We start from the raw sequence: 13,352 nt of genomic DNA, 5'->3' as shown, positions 1-13,352 counted from the left end.
TCCACAGCCCCAAGCCAGAGGACTCATCCAGCGACTAAGACTAAGCCTTTTGTAGAATTATGAACTTGGAGAACTTTTTAAAGAAAAGAGGGATTGGGTGCCAGGTGGGAATTAGCCAAAGCTGTCACAGCTCTGGTTGTTACTCCTCCTAATCCATCATGCTGAATAAAAAAGTGAATTGTGAACAAAAAGCTTAGGCAGCCTGTTTGAAGACGCCCTCCTGTCTTCCCTGGAAGGATCAACTCATGACTACAGTTTATTTAGGAAATTATAATGCCCATGAAAATTATTAAATCCATATGGCTTCTCTTTACACCAAAAATGTTTTATAACTTTTCATCTCTAAGTCACAGAAATAGTAATGCAGTAGGATTTATAATGAAACACAGATCCTTTCCATAGTTTCAAGAGTTTATGATTTCTGCAATTTTTTGCACAAGACTACAGATGTTTACATTCGAACTTCTAAATAATTAGAATCCAAGTCCTATTATTTAAGAGTAATCACAGCGATTACAGATATACAAAGAAAGGGATTGTTTTTAGTATTTACTCCAAACATTGGACTCCATAAAAGTCATTCATATGTTTCCATAATATAAGAAATAGATGAAGTGGCTGAGAGCTGGAGTAAGAGAAAAAAGTCTACTCCGTGATATATTTAAGAAGTGTAGGTACAATATCTGAAGAATTCTGACAACTCAACAACACAAAAGCAAACAATCCACCAAAAACATGGGTAAAGACATTTTACCAAAGAAAATACACAGATGGAAAATAAGCTTATGAAAAATGTTCAGCATCAATAATCATTCAGGACATACAAATTAAAATCACAATTAAGTACACACTTATCAGAATGCCTGAAATCGGGAAAAAACCAATATCACCAAATTCTCACAATGATAAGTAGAAACCAGATTATTCAACATTGCTGAAGGAAATTTTAAATGGTTTAGTCACAGTTTGAAGGCATCTTAAAAAGAAAAACTAACCATAAAACTACCATAGAAAACAACAATTACACTCCTGGCCATTTAACACAGAGAAATGAAGATTTACAATCACACAAAAACCTATACACAACTGTTTATAAAAGCATTATTTGTAACAAGCCCAAGCTGGAAAACCCAACTATCATTCAGTATGTGACAAACTGTACACCCACACCATGTAATTAAAATAATGAAACAACAGAAATGTAATAGCCTAGATGAATCCCCAGAGATGAGCTAATTTTTAAAAAGTTAAATACTATAATGTTCAGCTAGTATTATAACATATAATATAGTACATAGTTAAAATATTACTGAAATGACAAAATTATAAAACGGGAGTGGATCAAAGAGATGTAGTCTGGAGGGAAATGGGTATGTCTACAAAAAGGCAACATGAAGGCACCTTCTTAGAGTAGAAATGGAAATGCTCTGTATTTTGATGATATCAATGTCAACACTAACAGTTGTGACATCATAGTTTTGTAAGATACTACCATTAGAAGAAACTAGGAAAGTGTATTTGAAATCTACTATTCCTTCAAACTACACGTGAACCCATACTTGTATCAAAATGAAAAGTTTTAAAAATTCAGTGAATGGGAGAGACATAGATATTTTTGTTATCTTAATTCTGATAATTTCATATGTTCATATACATGTATTAAAACTCATAAAATTGCACATTTATATAAAGGCAGTTGTTTGCATATCAATTGTATGTCCATAAGACCGAAGGAGGAAAATACACTACTTTTTCCTCCTCCCTTTCAAAACAATCCCATAGTACAGCCATCATTGATAATAGGCATGCCAGACAAAATAGGCATGCACATCAAAAAGGAAGGTCAGATGCAGTTAGGGACTGCTGCAGTGTCCCAGAGAGAAAGTAAGACCCCAAGCAAGGTAATGTAGGGCTTGGCATAGAAGAGTTGCTTGGTGCAAGTTGCTAGACACCCAGTGGGTTCAGGAAGCTGTCTACCTAATACAGCTGCCAGGACATTGATGTCTAAGCCCAAGTGGGAAGAAGAGGATTCTGGACATGGAAGGGACAATGGTGAGGAAGAGGCACTGCTTACAGACATATCTGAAGGCAAGTAATAACCTAAATATATTTAGTATAGTGGGAACCAGATTGATTTTTACTGTTGAAGAAGTTACCAATGTGAAAAGGAAGAAAACTAGAATGGAGCCTGTGGTGTTGGCCTGCAACTGGATGTACTGCTGAGGAACCCATGCTTTTTAATGCCAATACCAGAGAAACTAATCATGATTTCAATGTGTGAACATATATATGTATATTAAAGGAACCAGGGTTACTCAGAAAATAGTTGAATTCAGGACAGGTACAAGGAAAGTATATCATGAGCCTAAAATATTTTTTTCTCATTGAGTTTATTGGTACATTGCACGTATACAGTGCAGTTACATTCATTATTGGGATCTTGTACCTCTACATGAGAGGTCTTGGTTCTATTTTTTATGTCAGAAACTAAATAAAAGGATAGAGCTATATGGTTTTTTTAAAAAAATCAAAATGAATAGCTAAATTTGTGATGATCTTAGCACCAAAATAAATACTAACAGTAACAGACTGAATTGAACAATTAGGAAATGAAGAGTTTATCATAATATAAATAGGAAGTAAGGAAATAGAAAACTTGATGTGGAAAGAGATATTTATTTTTTTTAATGAGATAGCCATAGCAGGAACATTTTAGATTTAACTCAAAATGTGAACAAGTATTATTAATATAATTAAAAATTAAGTCAGAAATACAATTGGTGATCTGAAGACTATTAAAATCTATTTTCAGGCAGAGAGAAGACTATGACAACTCTAGAATCTCTCTGTTCAGTAAGTATATTTTTCTATCTCATCCATGTAGTTGCTAACTAGCTACAGTAAGAGAAATATATACCATGGGTCTTCAGTTTCTTGTTTGGAATCCTGGTGCTATTATTTAGTAATGGGAAAATAAGAGGAAAAGAAGGTGAGTGACAGAGGAAGATAATGGTTTAATTTGGGAAGATTTTACACTGAATACTTAGCAAGTGATTGATTTCATTAGCTTGAAATTCAGAGAAGAATTCAGGATTAAAATAGCTAACTGCACAGGTGGATAACTTACCTAAGAAAACTGAAGGAACAAAAGTAGTAAGCTCCTGGGTGTGTGTTGGCATATGCTTATAATTTCAGCATTTGGGGAGGCAGAGGCAGGAGGATCTCAAATTTGAGCCCAACCTGGACAACTTAGTGACTTGGCTAGACCCTGTCTCAAAATAAAAAAGAGCTGAAAATGTACCTCAGCATGAAGGCTCTGAGGTCAATCCCTAATACCCCTCCCCCCCACACACACACACATACACATAAAGTATAAACTAGGGGAAGAACCTGAGCTACAAAATGAGCAAACATTCAGGAATAGTTTTATGCTGTTTGAAATAGGGTAGTTTTTAAGCGAGTACAGCTCTGAACAATCATGGTAAAGCAAAATATTATTTTTTAAAGAAACTATGCAAAGTCAACAAAATTTTAAATTTTACAGTTAAATAGCATGCTAGCACAAAAATGCTATTTTTGACAGTTTATAAAACATAAAATGTGTGATAGTATTTTTAAGTACATAATATTTAAACAATTTAAAAATATGCATAGTATATTTTAAATACCAAATAACAATGTAACAGGTTTTTTTCATTATTTTTATTTATGCAGTACAGTCACATTCATCATTGGGATCTTGTGCCTCTACATGATGTATCTTGGTTCTCATTTTTCCTCCATCCTCCTGCCCTCCCTTCATTCCCTCCACAGTGTAATAGTTTGGGGAATAGAAATGCATGAGGTTCTTTGTATTACTTGCTGTATCTTTCAAATTTCTCAAAAGGGGAGGGCAGGGGTAAGGGGAAAAAATAGAACCAAGACTTGTCATGTAGAGGTACAAGATCCCAACAATGAATGTAACTGTACTGTATCCCTAAAATGTACCAATAAACTCAATTAAAGCTGAAAAGAACTTTTCTCAAAAGGAGAAAGCAGTCACAAAAGCAATTCCTGTCCCCTCTTAGGAAGTCAAAGCTAGAGCTCCTGTCCAATAAGGAGCAGAACCACGGAGTAGGCCCTCAATAAATTTATGACTGCATCACTATCCACTAACGACACTTACCTGGGGTTTTGCTTTTTTAAGAGCAGCCTGGTTCTGTCTGCCGCAGAGCCTCCTGTCTCATTAACCTGGATCCTGAAGGGAGCCAGGAAAGGTTCTGTGCCTGCCCTGGGGAGACTTCGGTCCTGCAAGCTGGCACAGGGACTGCGGAGGCCTTTAGCAGGATTCTGGGGTTTCGGGAGGGTGGTGACCTTCTGACCTGTTTTCTAAGTTCCTTCTGTCCTGAACAATGAATGGTCAGGACAAGCACGAAACATAGCTAGGTTCTACATCTATTAAAGGCAGAGGGGAAAAAAACTTGCTGCACAGGGTGAGGATAGACCTCTGGGAAAGAGAGCTGTCCTTTTGTCTCTCTCCTCGGCTGGGGTCAGGTCGAGGCCATCCTATCAGAAACCCGCTCAAGTTCTCGCGAGAAGACTTGAAGCAGGCACTCTGATTGGCCCCAAGCACGGGGCGGTTTGGCCTTCAATCCGGGGCTTTGGGAACTGTTTTCGGCTGTTGCTGGCTCGCACGAACTTGCTGCGTCTCACCTTAATCTCCTGCCACAGACTCACTACTCTTTCTGTGTCTCCTGTGGGTGCTCTGGGACCCCTCCGAGGAGTCTGGGCAGTGCTTTCACGTGTCCTGCACAGGCTCGTCCCACACAGCGCTCTCACAGGCCCAAACCTGAGCCGGGTCAGTAGGCTCAACCTCTTGGACAGAGCTCTTCATCTTACCGGCTCTCCCCGGCACCTGTTACTAGGCATCAGAAGAGAGGAGACTGCAGGTATAGGCTGGGCCTCACAGTCAAGATCGTCACTCTAAGGAGAGTCATTTTCCCCAGGCCGTGGGTTTTGAGTAGCCTCAAGCTGTGCCCCAGGAGAGCAAGAAACCTTCGCCAGATCTCGTTGTACAGGCAAGTTTTAACTTTTTCATCCAGATATTGAAGAAGAAGCATATAGAAACCTGAGTATCTGGAGTCGTCATCGCCACCATTAAAACTGACAGAGGGCCGGGGATTTAGCTCAGCGGTTCGGTGGCCTGCCTTGCAAGCGCAAGGACCCGAGGTACCAAAAAAAACAAAAAACAAAAAAAGAACGACAGAGAGCCCCTTAGGCCCTGCGCCACCTCAAAACATGGCAGGGTGGGCCACCCTACTGAAATCTCTTCTGCCAGATAGTTCTGAGCTCTACAACACGCTAATTAGGGGTCTAGGGGTGTAGCTCAGCGGCACCGCACCTGCCTGGCAAGCACGAGGTCCTCAGTTCAATTCCGTTACGACTGTCGGGGTGGGGGTGGGGGTGGGGTGGAACCCGAAGAACTAATTAGTAAATATTGGGCATTAGCTCTCATGTGGTAGATGGTGTCAGTCTGGAAGGTAGATAATTAAGTTAAAATTTTCAACACACACGTGTGAAGTGAAAAGTATGTACAAATCCTACCCTGGAAAGGTATCTGAGGAGACCTCTTTCAGTAAGTAATGGGACGGAAACAGGAAAGGAGAGGTGGAGTTAGACGTGTTTGGGGTATTTTTAAGTTTGTATGATGAATGTTCCTATTTGTTGCTCATTCCTGTGGTGGTCCTTACCTGTCTACTCAAAACTAGAAGTGGAAGAGAGTGCTATAGGAGACATCCGATTGGTTTTTGTTTTCATTCTGCACCCCAGGATTCACTCATCTTTTGGAAATATTCCTTCTGTTCTCTGGGGAGCTAACCTTATTCTGTTTCAGCCCATGGGCAAGTGGAGTTATATTTCCTTAACACTCTTAAGGATAAAGTATAACTCAAAATTAGTGAAAACAATCCTTCCATGTTTTCTGCAACAGTGGTTGGTTAAAAATGGGCATGTAAGGCAACTGGGGAAATTAGGTACAAGGGGGCTTTTGAAAGGACCAGTGGGAAAGCAATCCATTTTCCCCTTGAAGCTTCTCCATTTGGAGCTTGCAGACTGGAGCTATGAACTTGCCAAGCTCAGTCTTAGAATAAAACCTACCTAGAATATAGAGCATTTAAAAAAAAAGGATTTAAAGTGGATCTTGATGGCATCAGCTGAGGTCTAACAGCAACCCTAGTGCCCAAGGCCAAACAGCTTTTTCAAGTCAGCTGAGTTTGCTGTCATTTATTGGTGAATAATTCCTCACAATGTAAACGAGCTCTCCGTTCCTGATTCCCTTTTCCAGGCTAACCCACTAAGTAGGACGTTTCATGTACTGCGGCTTCCTAGAGGACTTCTGCATAGGACACATCTTCTTAAGGAACCCGTCTTTATGTCCTTATTCTCGAGTCACTAGAGTGACTGCTACCATTAGACAGATCTCTCTTCTGTCCCCCTTTCTTCCCCCATCTTCAATGCATACCTCCCTCTGAAGAACACCCAGCTAAGTACCACACCCCGTGAGAATCTGGATGGCACTATCCAAAGGTGCTGAAAGCTCCTGTTTTGAATCAGAAAATGCGAAAGTTGTTAACCAAGAGCCCAGAGTTCCATGGAAAAACACAGTGAAAGTTAACTCTGATTCCTTTGGGAGTCCCCTTTGGCAGACAGTAGATACAACAGTCAGTAGCTTGGTAAATGATTCTGCCAAAATGAACATCATCGAAGTAGGAGAGCAAGAATCTCTATAGAAGAAATTGCTTCCTCGGGTCCTTGTCAGCGTGACTCCCGCCCACAGTGAAGCCTTGGTGACCTTGCATAATTTTTAGGTGTGACCACTTTTGCTTCCACTTCATGTTGAAGAGATCACTGCCTAGATGCTTTGTGAGCGCAAATTTGGCTTATTGCCTCATCTAATGTTTCTCTGAATAGAAACAAGAATCTGTGCATAAAAAGGCATGACTTGTATGTGACCCCAGACCAGTTCCTCAAGCTCCTTAAGCCCTGATGTCTCTAAAAGAGTCCTTGAGGCATTGGGTATATGGAAAGCATGCTTTTAAGTTCTCTGGAGTAGCTTTACACCATCTGAATTGACTCATTTTCTCTGATATTTAAGCTGTGCAAGTATAATTTGATAATATAGGTATGCTAAATTAAATCTATTAATAAGAACAGAAATTCAGCCTTCTCACCTATAGTATTTGCTTCTTTTATAAGCCTAGACATCTCTACAGAACCAGAAGATCGCCTCTTTAAGCTTGTGGTCTGGGATCCAGGACAATGAAGACATTGTGAAGCCAGGATGAACCCTGTAGCATTGAATTTCTTCTCACCTCTAAGTCTGAACACCGGTATGTCAGCTCTAAGAGCTCCTTTCATTTTACTATTTAGGATGACTTCACATCACTTTTACTCCTTACGCTTTTCTCTCTCCTTTGAATACTTTTCCATGTTTGTCTTACCTTTCTGAGCATCCATTAAAAGATTTTACGCTTAATGACAGCAGTACCAATGAGGATGCAGACCATTTAGCAGCTTCCTCCCCTCTGGCTTCAAAGAACTGAGCAGGGTTTCCAAGAAGAAATGTTTGGGTTACAAAGACTTCTAAGAACTCTCTGCTGAGCCGCCAGAAATTCACACATTTGTGTAATACTCCCCTTAAGTGTCAGCTCTATTTAGGGATTTACTTAGTAGTTTACCAGTATAATAAAATTAATGTGATGGGATATCATTTTCATTTTTACTTCACAAAAGATTGTAAGTTTTATTTTGTTAGCAGAATCTCGCCTTTCCTAGCTTTGGTGGAGAAACTACCACAAAGCGAGGAACCAAGAGAGGCCTTCAGCCACAGCCCGTGAGAAATTGAGACCACCAACCCAGCAGGCTCAAGGAACAGTCCTGCCAAAAGTGCAGACATAACATGGGTGCATGTTCTTCTCCGGTAGAGCCTTCAGATGAAAGCCTTTGGCTGCACTTCCTGAAAGGATCTAAAGCAGAAAAAACAGCTAGGCCGTGCCTGGATTCCCGACTCAGCAAAACATTGAGATAATAAATGTATGTACTTTTAAGCCACTATATTTTAAAGTACCCAGTACACAGCATAAGATAACTAATACATCCCTAAATCCCTGTAACTTTGATATGAGATTTAGTAGGGTAGGAACGAAGGTCACCTTCCTCAAATGTGGTAACAGTGTCTGACAACGCCCTGAACATATCGCCCTCATGCTTGAGACGGTTTCTTATACTTGAAAAAGGAAATATGTCATTGTCTGCTAGGAAGTCCTTGTTAGCTTCCAATAAGTGAAAACTGGTCGGGGTGTGTCAGTAGAGGAGCTGGTCAGAATGAAGGCATGAGTAGAATTGGTAGAGTCATTCTTTCCCTGCCTCCTTTTCTGTTTTCTTGTTCATTCGCTCAGCCATCACCTTTCTTGCTCCTCCCCCCACTCCTCATTTCCTAAATTCTTGGCAGCTGCCTGATGACCAGTCCTACAACGGAGTGCCAGGTGATCTCTTGTTCTTGCAATAATGCCATCAGAGCCAAGCATCCTGAAAGTTTCCCCTAGGAAGGGGTTTTTCATTTTGCTCCAGGTGCCCTCACAAGGAGATCTGTGTCCAGTTTACAGTGTGCTTTCCAGATGGAGTAACACACCACATATAATAGATCATCACAGCCTTCACCCAGTTCCTAGACACTGCTGTAGGCCACCCAGTGTGTGTAATTGTAAAATTCGTGCACATATGCCCCACTCAATGACCACTCACCTGTAAGATATTCTGGGATCAGTATGAAAGCTGTGGCTGGAGGTGTACAAGACCTGAGTTAGATCTCGAGTACCACACACACACACAAAAGGAAACATAATAGAACTATGATTTTTAGTGAAAATATGCTCATCCCTGAAAACTTAAAGAGCTGTTTCTGTCCTTTCTGTTAATCCACAATGGACAGCTAAAGGGGAAAAAGTGATGCAATACTCGTTTTCCATTTTCAGTAAGGCAAGGTAAGAGGAAGGACCATGGTCCATCACTCAGCATTCATGACGAAGACAAAAGCTGGCCCTGGGGAGCAGGTGACATTTAAACCTCACTAAGGGAGAAAGTTTTCTCCTTACCACTAACATAAGAATCTAAGTAGCCTCAGCTTCCAATTCTAAAACCTCCTGAAAGCATTAAGAGGAATTTCTAGTTCTGTTATATCAGAACAGCTCACCCCCTATGCAGCTGTATACAGTTTGGGCTAGTAAGGTAACAAACGACAATATTGTTTTATCCAAGTTTTCAACCTTTTTTGTTATTTCGTTTTCATTTTGGTTTTTTGGAGTCAGGGCCTCATGTGTAGTTCAGGCTAGCCTTGAACTGGCAGCAATCCTCCTGCCTCAGCCTCCTAAGTACTGAGATTATAGTGTGCATCCCACACCTGGTTTAAATGAGCTTTTCTCACTTTGAAAAAGCCAGAAAAGTAAGAATGAAATTTTTGTAATTTTTTGGTGTGAAAAAAAAGTATTTTAATTACAGGACATTTGAAAAGGGTCAAATCAAGTACCTCTATATAAGACTGAGAAAGCTATTGTTGCGCTCCTCTACAAAGGCCTGGTCATCTTTTAAAAGCAAAACAGGTGGAGAGTAGTAAAGGTGCAACTTACTCCTTTCCTTAACAGGAATTATGAAAACCAGTGTAGGATACAAAGAATGCCATTCTATTAGAAATAAATATTTATTGGGCAAGATACAAAGTCGACACTAAAAAATCAATAGCTTTCTTATACAGCAATAATGAAGCAGTTGACAGTGTAATCAGAAAAACAATTCTGTTCACAGTAACTTCAGAGAAAAGCAAGATACCTAGGGATCACCTTAAGGAGTTGAAAGATCTCTATAAAGAAAATTACAGAACACTGCAGAAGGCGGTTGAAAAGACACTAGACTCTGTCTGTGGACTGAGAGCACTAATATTGTTTACAAAGCCACCTGCAGATTCAATGCTATCCCCAGCAAAATTCCATTGGTGTCCTTCTCAGAACTAGGAAAAAAAAAAATCCTAAAATACACATAGACATACAAAAGACACTGAATGGCCAAGAATAAGCCTTGAGGCATCACAATACCTGATTTCAAATTTTATTATGAAGCCGTAGTATCCAAAGCAACAAAAATAGACATGCAGACCAGTGGAGTAAAATACAGGATAGAGAAACAAATCAGTGAGACTACAACCATCTGATTCTTGACAAAGTTGCCAAATATATACACTGAAGAAAAAGTAGTAACTTTAATAAATGGTGCTGGGAAAATTGGGTATCCACTTATAGAAGATTGAAACTAAATTTTTAACTCTCAACCTGTATAAAACTCAAATTTAAATGAATGAAAGACTGGGATAGAAAACCTAAAATTTTGCAAGTGCTATAGAAAAACAGAGGGGAAATAGTTGAAGTCATAAGCATGGGCAAATGATAGGACTTGAATACCACTGGAAACTATAGTGAGGATAAGCAAATGGGACCATATCAGAGTAAAAATTTCTTCATAGAAAGGGAAATAACTAACAATGAAGAGATGGCCTACAGAATGGGAGATCTTTGCCAACTACTCTTAAGACAGAAGATTACTATATGGACGGTATAAACAACTAAAAAAATCAAATAGTCCACTCAATAAATGCGCAAATGACTTGAACCCAGTCTTCCCAAAAGTAATGGTACAAATAGACAATAAGTATATAAAAATATTCAGTATCTTTAGTCATTAGGGAAATTCAAGTCAAAGCTACATTGAGATTTCACCTAACCTTGGTCAGAGTGGCCATCAAAAACAAAAAACAATACTGGCAAGGATGCAGAGAAAAACTAACCCTCTACACTTCTGGTAAAAATGTAAAGGGGTAGTGTGACCCCTATAAAAATCAGTATGAAAATCCCTGAAAAAACATTTGACCCAGCAGAATCACTTCTTTGAATATACCTGAAGGACTTAAAGTTAGCATACTATATTTGCATACCCATGTTTATTGTGGCACAATTCACAATAGCCAGTATATGGAACCACTCTAGTTGCCTATTAACAGATGCATAAAGAAAATGTGATGTATATTGTGTGTATGTATGTAAGCTATTTAGCTATACAGAAAATTTTGTCATTTTCAGGAAAGGATGGAACTGGAGATCATCAGGTGAAGCAAAATAAGCTAGACTGAAAAAGACAAATATCACATGTTCTCCATAATATATTTAATCTAAAGAAGATGACATGAAGGTAGAAAGAAGACCATTAGACAAGTAGAAGGAAATAAGAGGAAGGGTGTACTAAAGGACAATGGGAGATGAATATGATCGAAATATATTATTTGAATTCAAATTCAGTATTTTATAAAATTGATAGGCACTAATAAAATATACTTTAAAAATATACATCAAGGTATCAATATTCTTGCCTGTGTAAAAGAGAGATTCTTGGGCCAAGGATTTAGCTCAGCGGTTCGGTGGCCTGCCTTGCAAGCGCAAGGACCCAAGTTTAATCCCCAGCACCAAAAAAAAAAAAAAAGAGAGAGAGATTCTTATCAGACAGTGTATTATTCTAAGAACTAAGAGGAATTTTCAACAAGGACTGGGTTATTTATTTGCAGAATTTTTTTCTTTCCTGCAAGTGCACAACAAAACCATCCTGATTCAGAAAAAAAGGATTATCTTTAGCACTGTTACCTAATGAACACAATTTAAATTCAATTTAGCAACACCTTGTTTTGAGTAACATCTATTGTTAGTTCCTCCATGAAAAGTTTATGATCTTCCCTCATATACTTTCATTTCTCTAAAATCTATAGGTCTCTATATGTTATAAAATAGGCTGTCATTTTATTACAGTATATTTGCAAAACAGAATAATAATGTATTATTATTGGGGATTGGTGCATGCGTATTACATATCTTAATCACTTTCAATCCTTTTATGCCCACTTCCTTACATCACCTCTACCTCCAATTTCCTTTCCTAGCACTAAAAATCTGCTTTCCTGTTTCCTACCATATTCCCTCTATTTTATTCATATATTTATATATTGTTGCTCATAAAAGATAAACCATGTGATATTTAACTTTGTGTCAGACATTTCACTTAGCATTATGATCTCTAATTACATTATTTTCCTATAAATGGCATGGTTTTTTCCTCTTTAGGATTAAAATTCCATTGTGTTTATATCACATCTTGTGCATTCATCTGTTAATTGGAGAAATTATGAAAATCAAAGAGGAAGTTAATGAAACGAACAAAAAATACAAAGGATCAATGAGTCAAAGAATTTGTTTTTTGAAAGGATTTATAAATGTCAGCAAAAATTGAGAGAAAACTCAATTAGAAATGAAAAAGGTGGAATTACAATTGAAATCCAGAGAATTACTAGAAACTATTTTGAAAATTTATATTCCAATAAATAAGAGACACTAGAAGAAACCTGATAAATTCTTAGACATGTATGACTTAACAAAATTGAACCAAGAAGGTGTAAAAACCCTGAACAAACCAGTAACTGGCAATGAAGTTGCTTCCAAAAAAGCCTCCAAACACAATTAAGTTTACAACTGAATCTTACCAGAACTTTTGAGAATACCAGAACTTCTTGAATTTTCCATGAATAATGAGAAATATTTCCACACTCATTTCATGAAACCAACATTAGCCTGATACCAAAGTGGGATAAGGATTCAACAAAAAAGAAAACTGTTGGCCAGTGTCACTCATGAACAAGGACGCAAAAATAAGAGAGTTAGTTGAGGTAGGAGGATCATTGTAAGTTCAAGGCCAGCATGGGCTACACAGCAAGACCCTGTCTCAAAAAGTGATAATAATAATAATGATAAGATACTGGGAAACACAATTCAATAATTTATTAAAAAGATCATATACCATGATCAAGTCAGCTTCATCCTGGGGATGCAAGAATGGTTCAGCATACATAAATTAATAGATACAATGGGACACATAAATGGAATCGAAGATAAAAATTTCATGACCCACTTCCAACACTATGTATGCTGAATGGGAAAAAAGTATTTCCTCTAAAATCAGAAGCAAGGCAAGGATGTCCACACTTACCATTCGTGTTCAGTGTAGTATTTGAAATGTTAGCAGTGCAATCAAGCAAGAGAAGGAATGGAAATAGGAAAGGAAGAAGCCATATTATCTTTATTTGCAGATTTTATGATTTTTCCATAAGAAGACGCCCCCCACTAGAAGACTTTTAGAACAAGTAAATTCATGAAAGTGACTGGATACAAATCAACACACACGCACGTGCACACACACACATGATGATTCTTTTTTTTTTTTTTTTTTTG

At 38.3% G+C, this 13,352-nt stretch overlaps 1 long non-coding RNA gene across 2 annotated transcripts in view; it reads left to right on the top strand.

Annotated features, from left to right (window-relative positions):
* The first annotated feature begins 7,239 nt into the window (after window positions 1-7,239).
* The window catches only part of LOC104874429, an 11,640-nt gene continuing 5,527 nt past the window's right edge, over window positions 7,240-13,352 (top strand). Inside the window, exons 1-2 of one of the 2 annotated variants that reach the window (XR_002025951.1) lie at window positions 7,240-7,367; window positions 7,962-8,070. This is a non-coding gene — a long non-coding RNA (uncharacterized LOC104874429). The remainder of the gene's footprint in view (window positions 7,368-7,961; window positions 8,071-13,352) is intronic. The other variant, XR_002025952.1, reaches the window with a different exon arrangement.

This window comes from Fukomys damarensis, unplaced genomic scaffold (genome assembly GCF_012274545.1).
Source record: "Fukomys damarensis isolate Sample0158 unplaced genomic scaffold, DMR_v1.0_HiC HiC_scaffold_31, whole genome shotgun sequence".
Classification (NCBI taxonomy): Eukaryota; Metazoa; Chordata; class Mammalia; order Rodentia; family Bathyergidae; genus Fukomys; species Fukomys damarensis.
The sequence above is the reverse complement of the archived record's forward strand: the minus strand, read 5'-3'. Positions and strand labels throughout refer to the sequence as shown.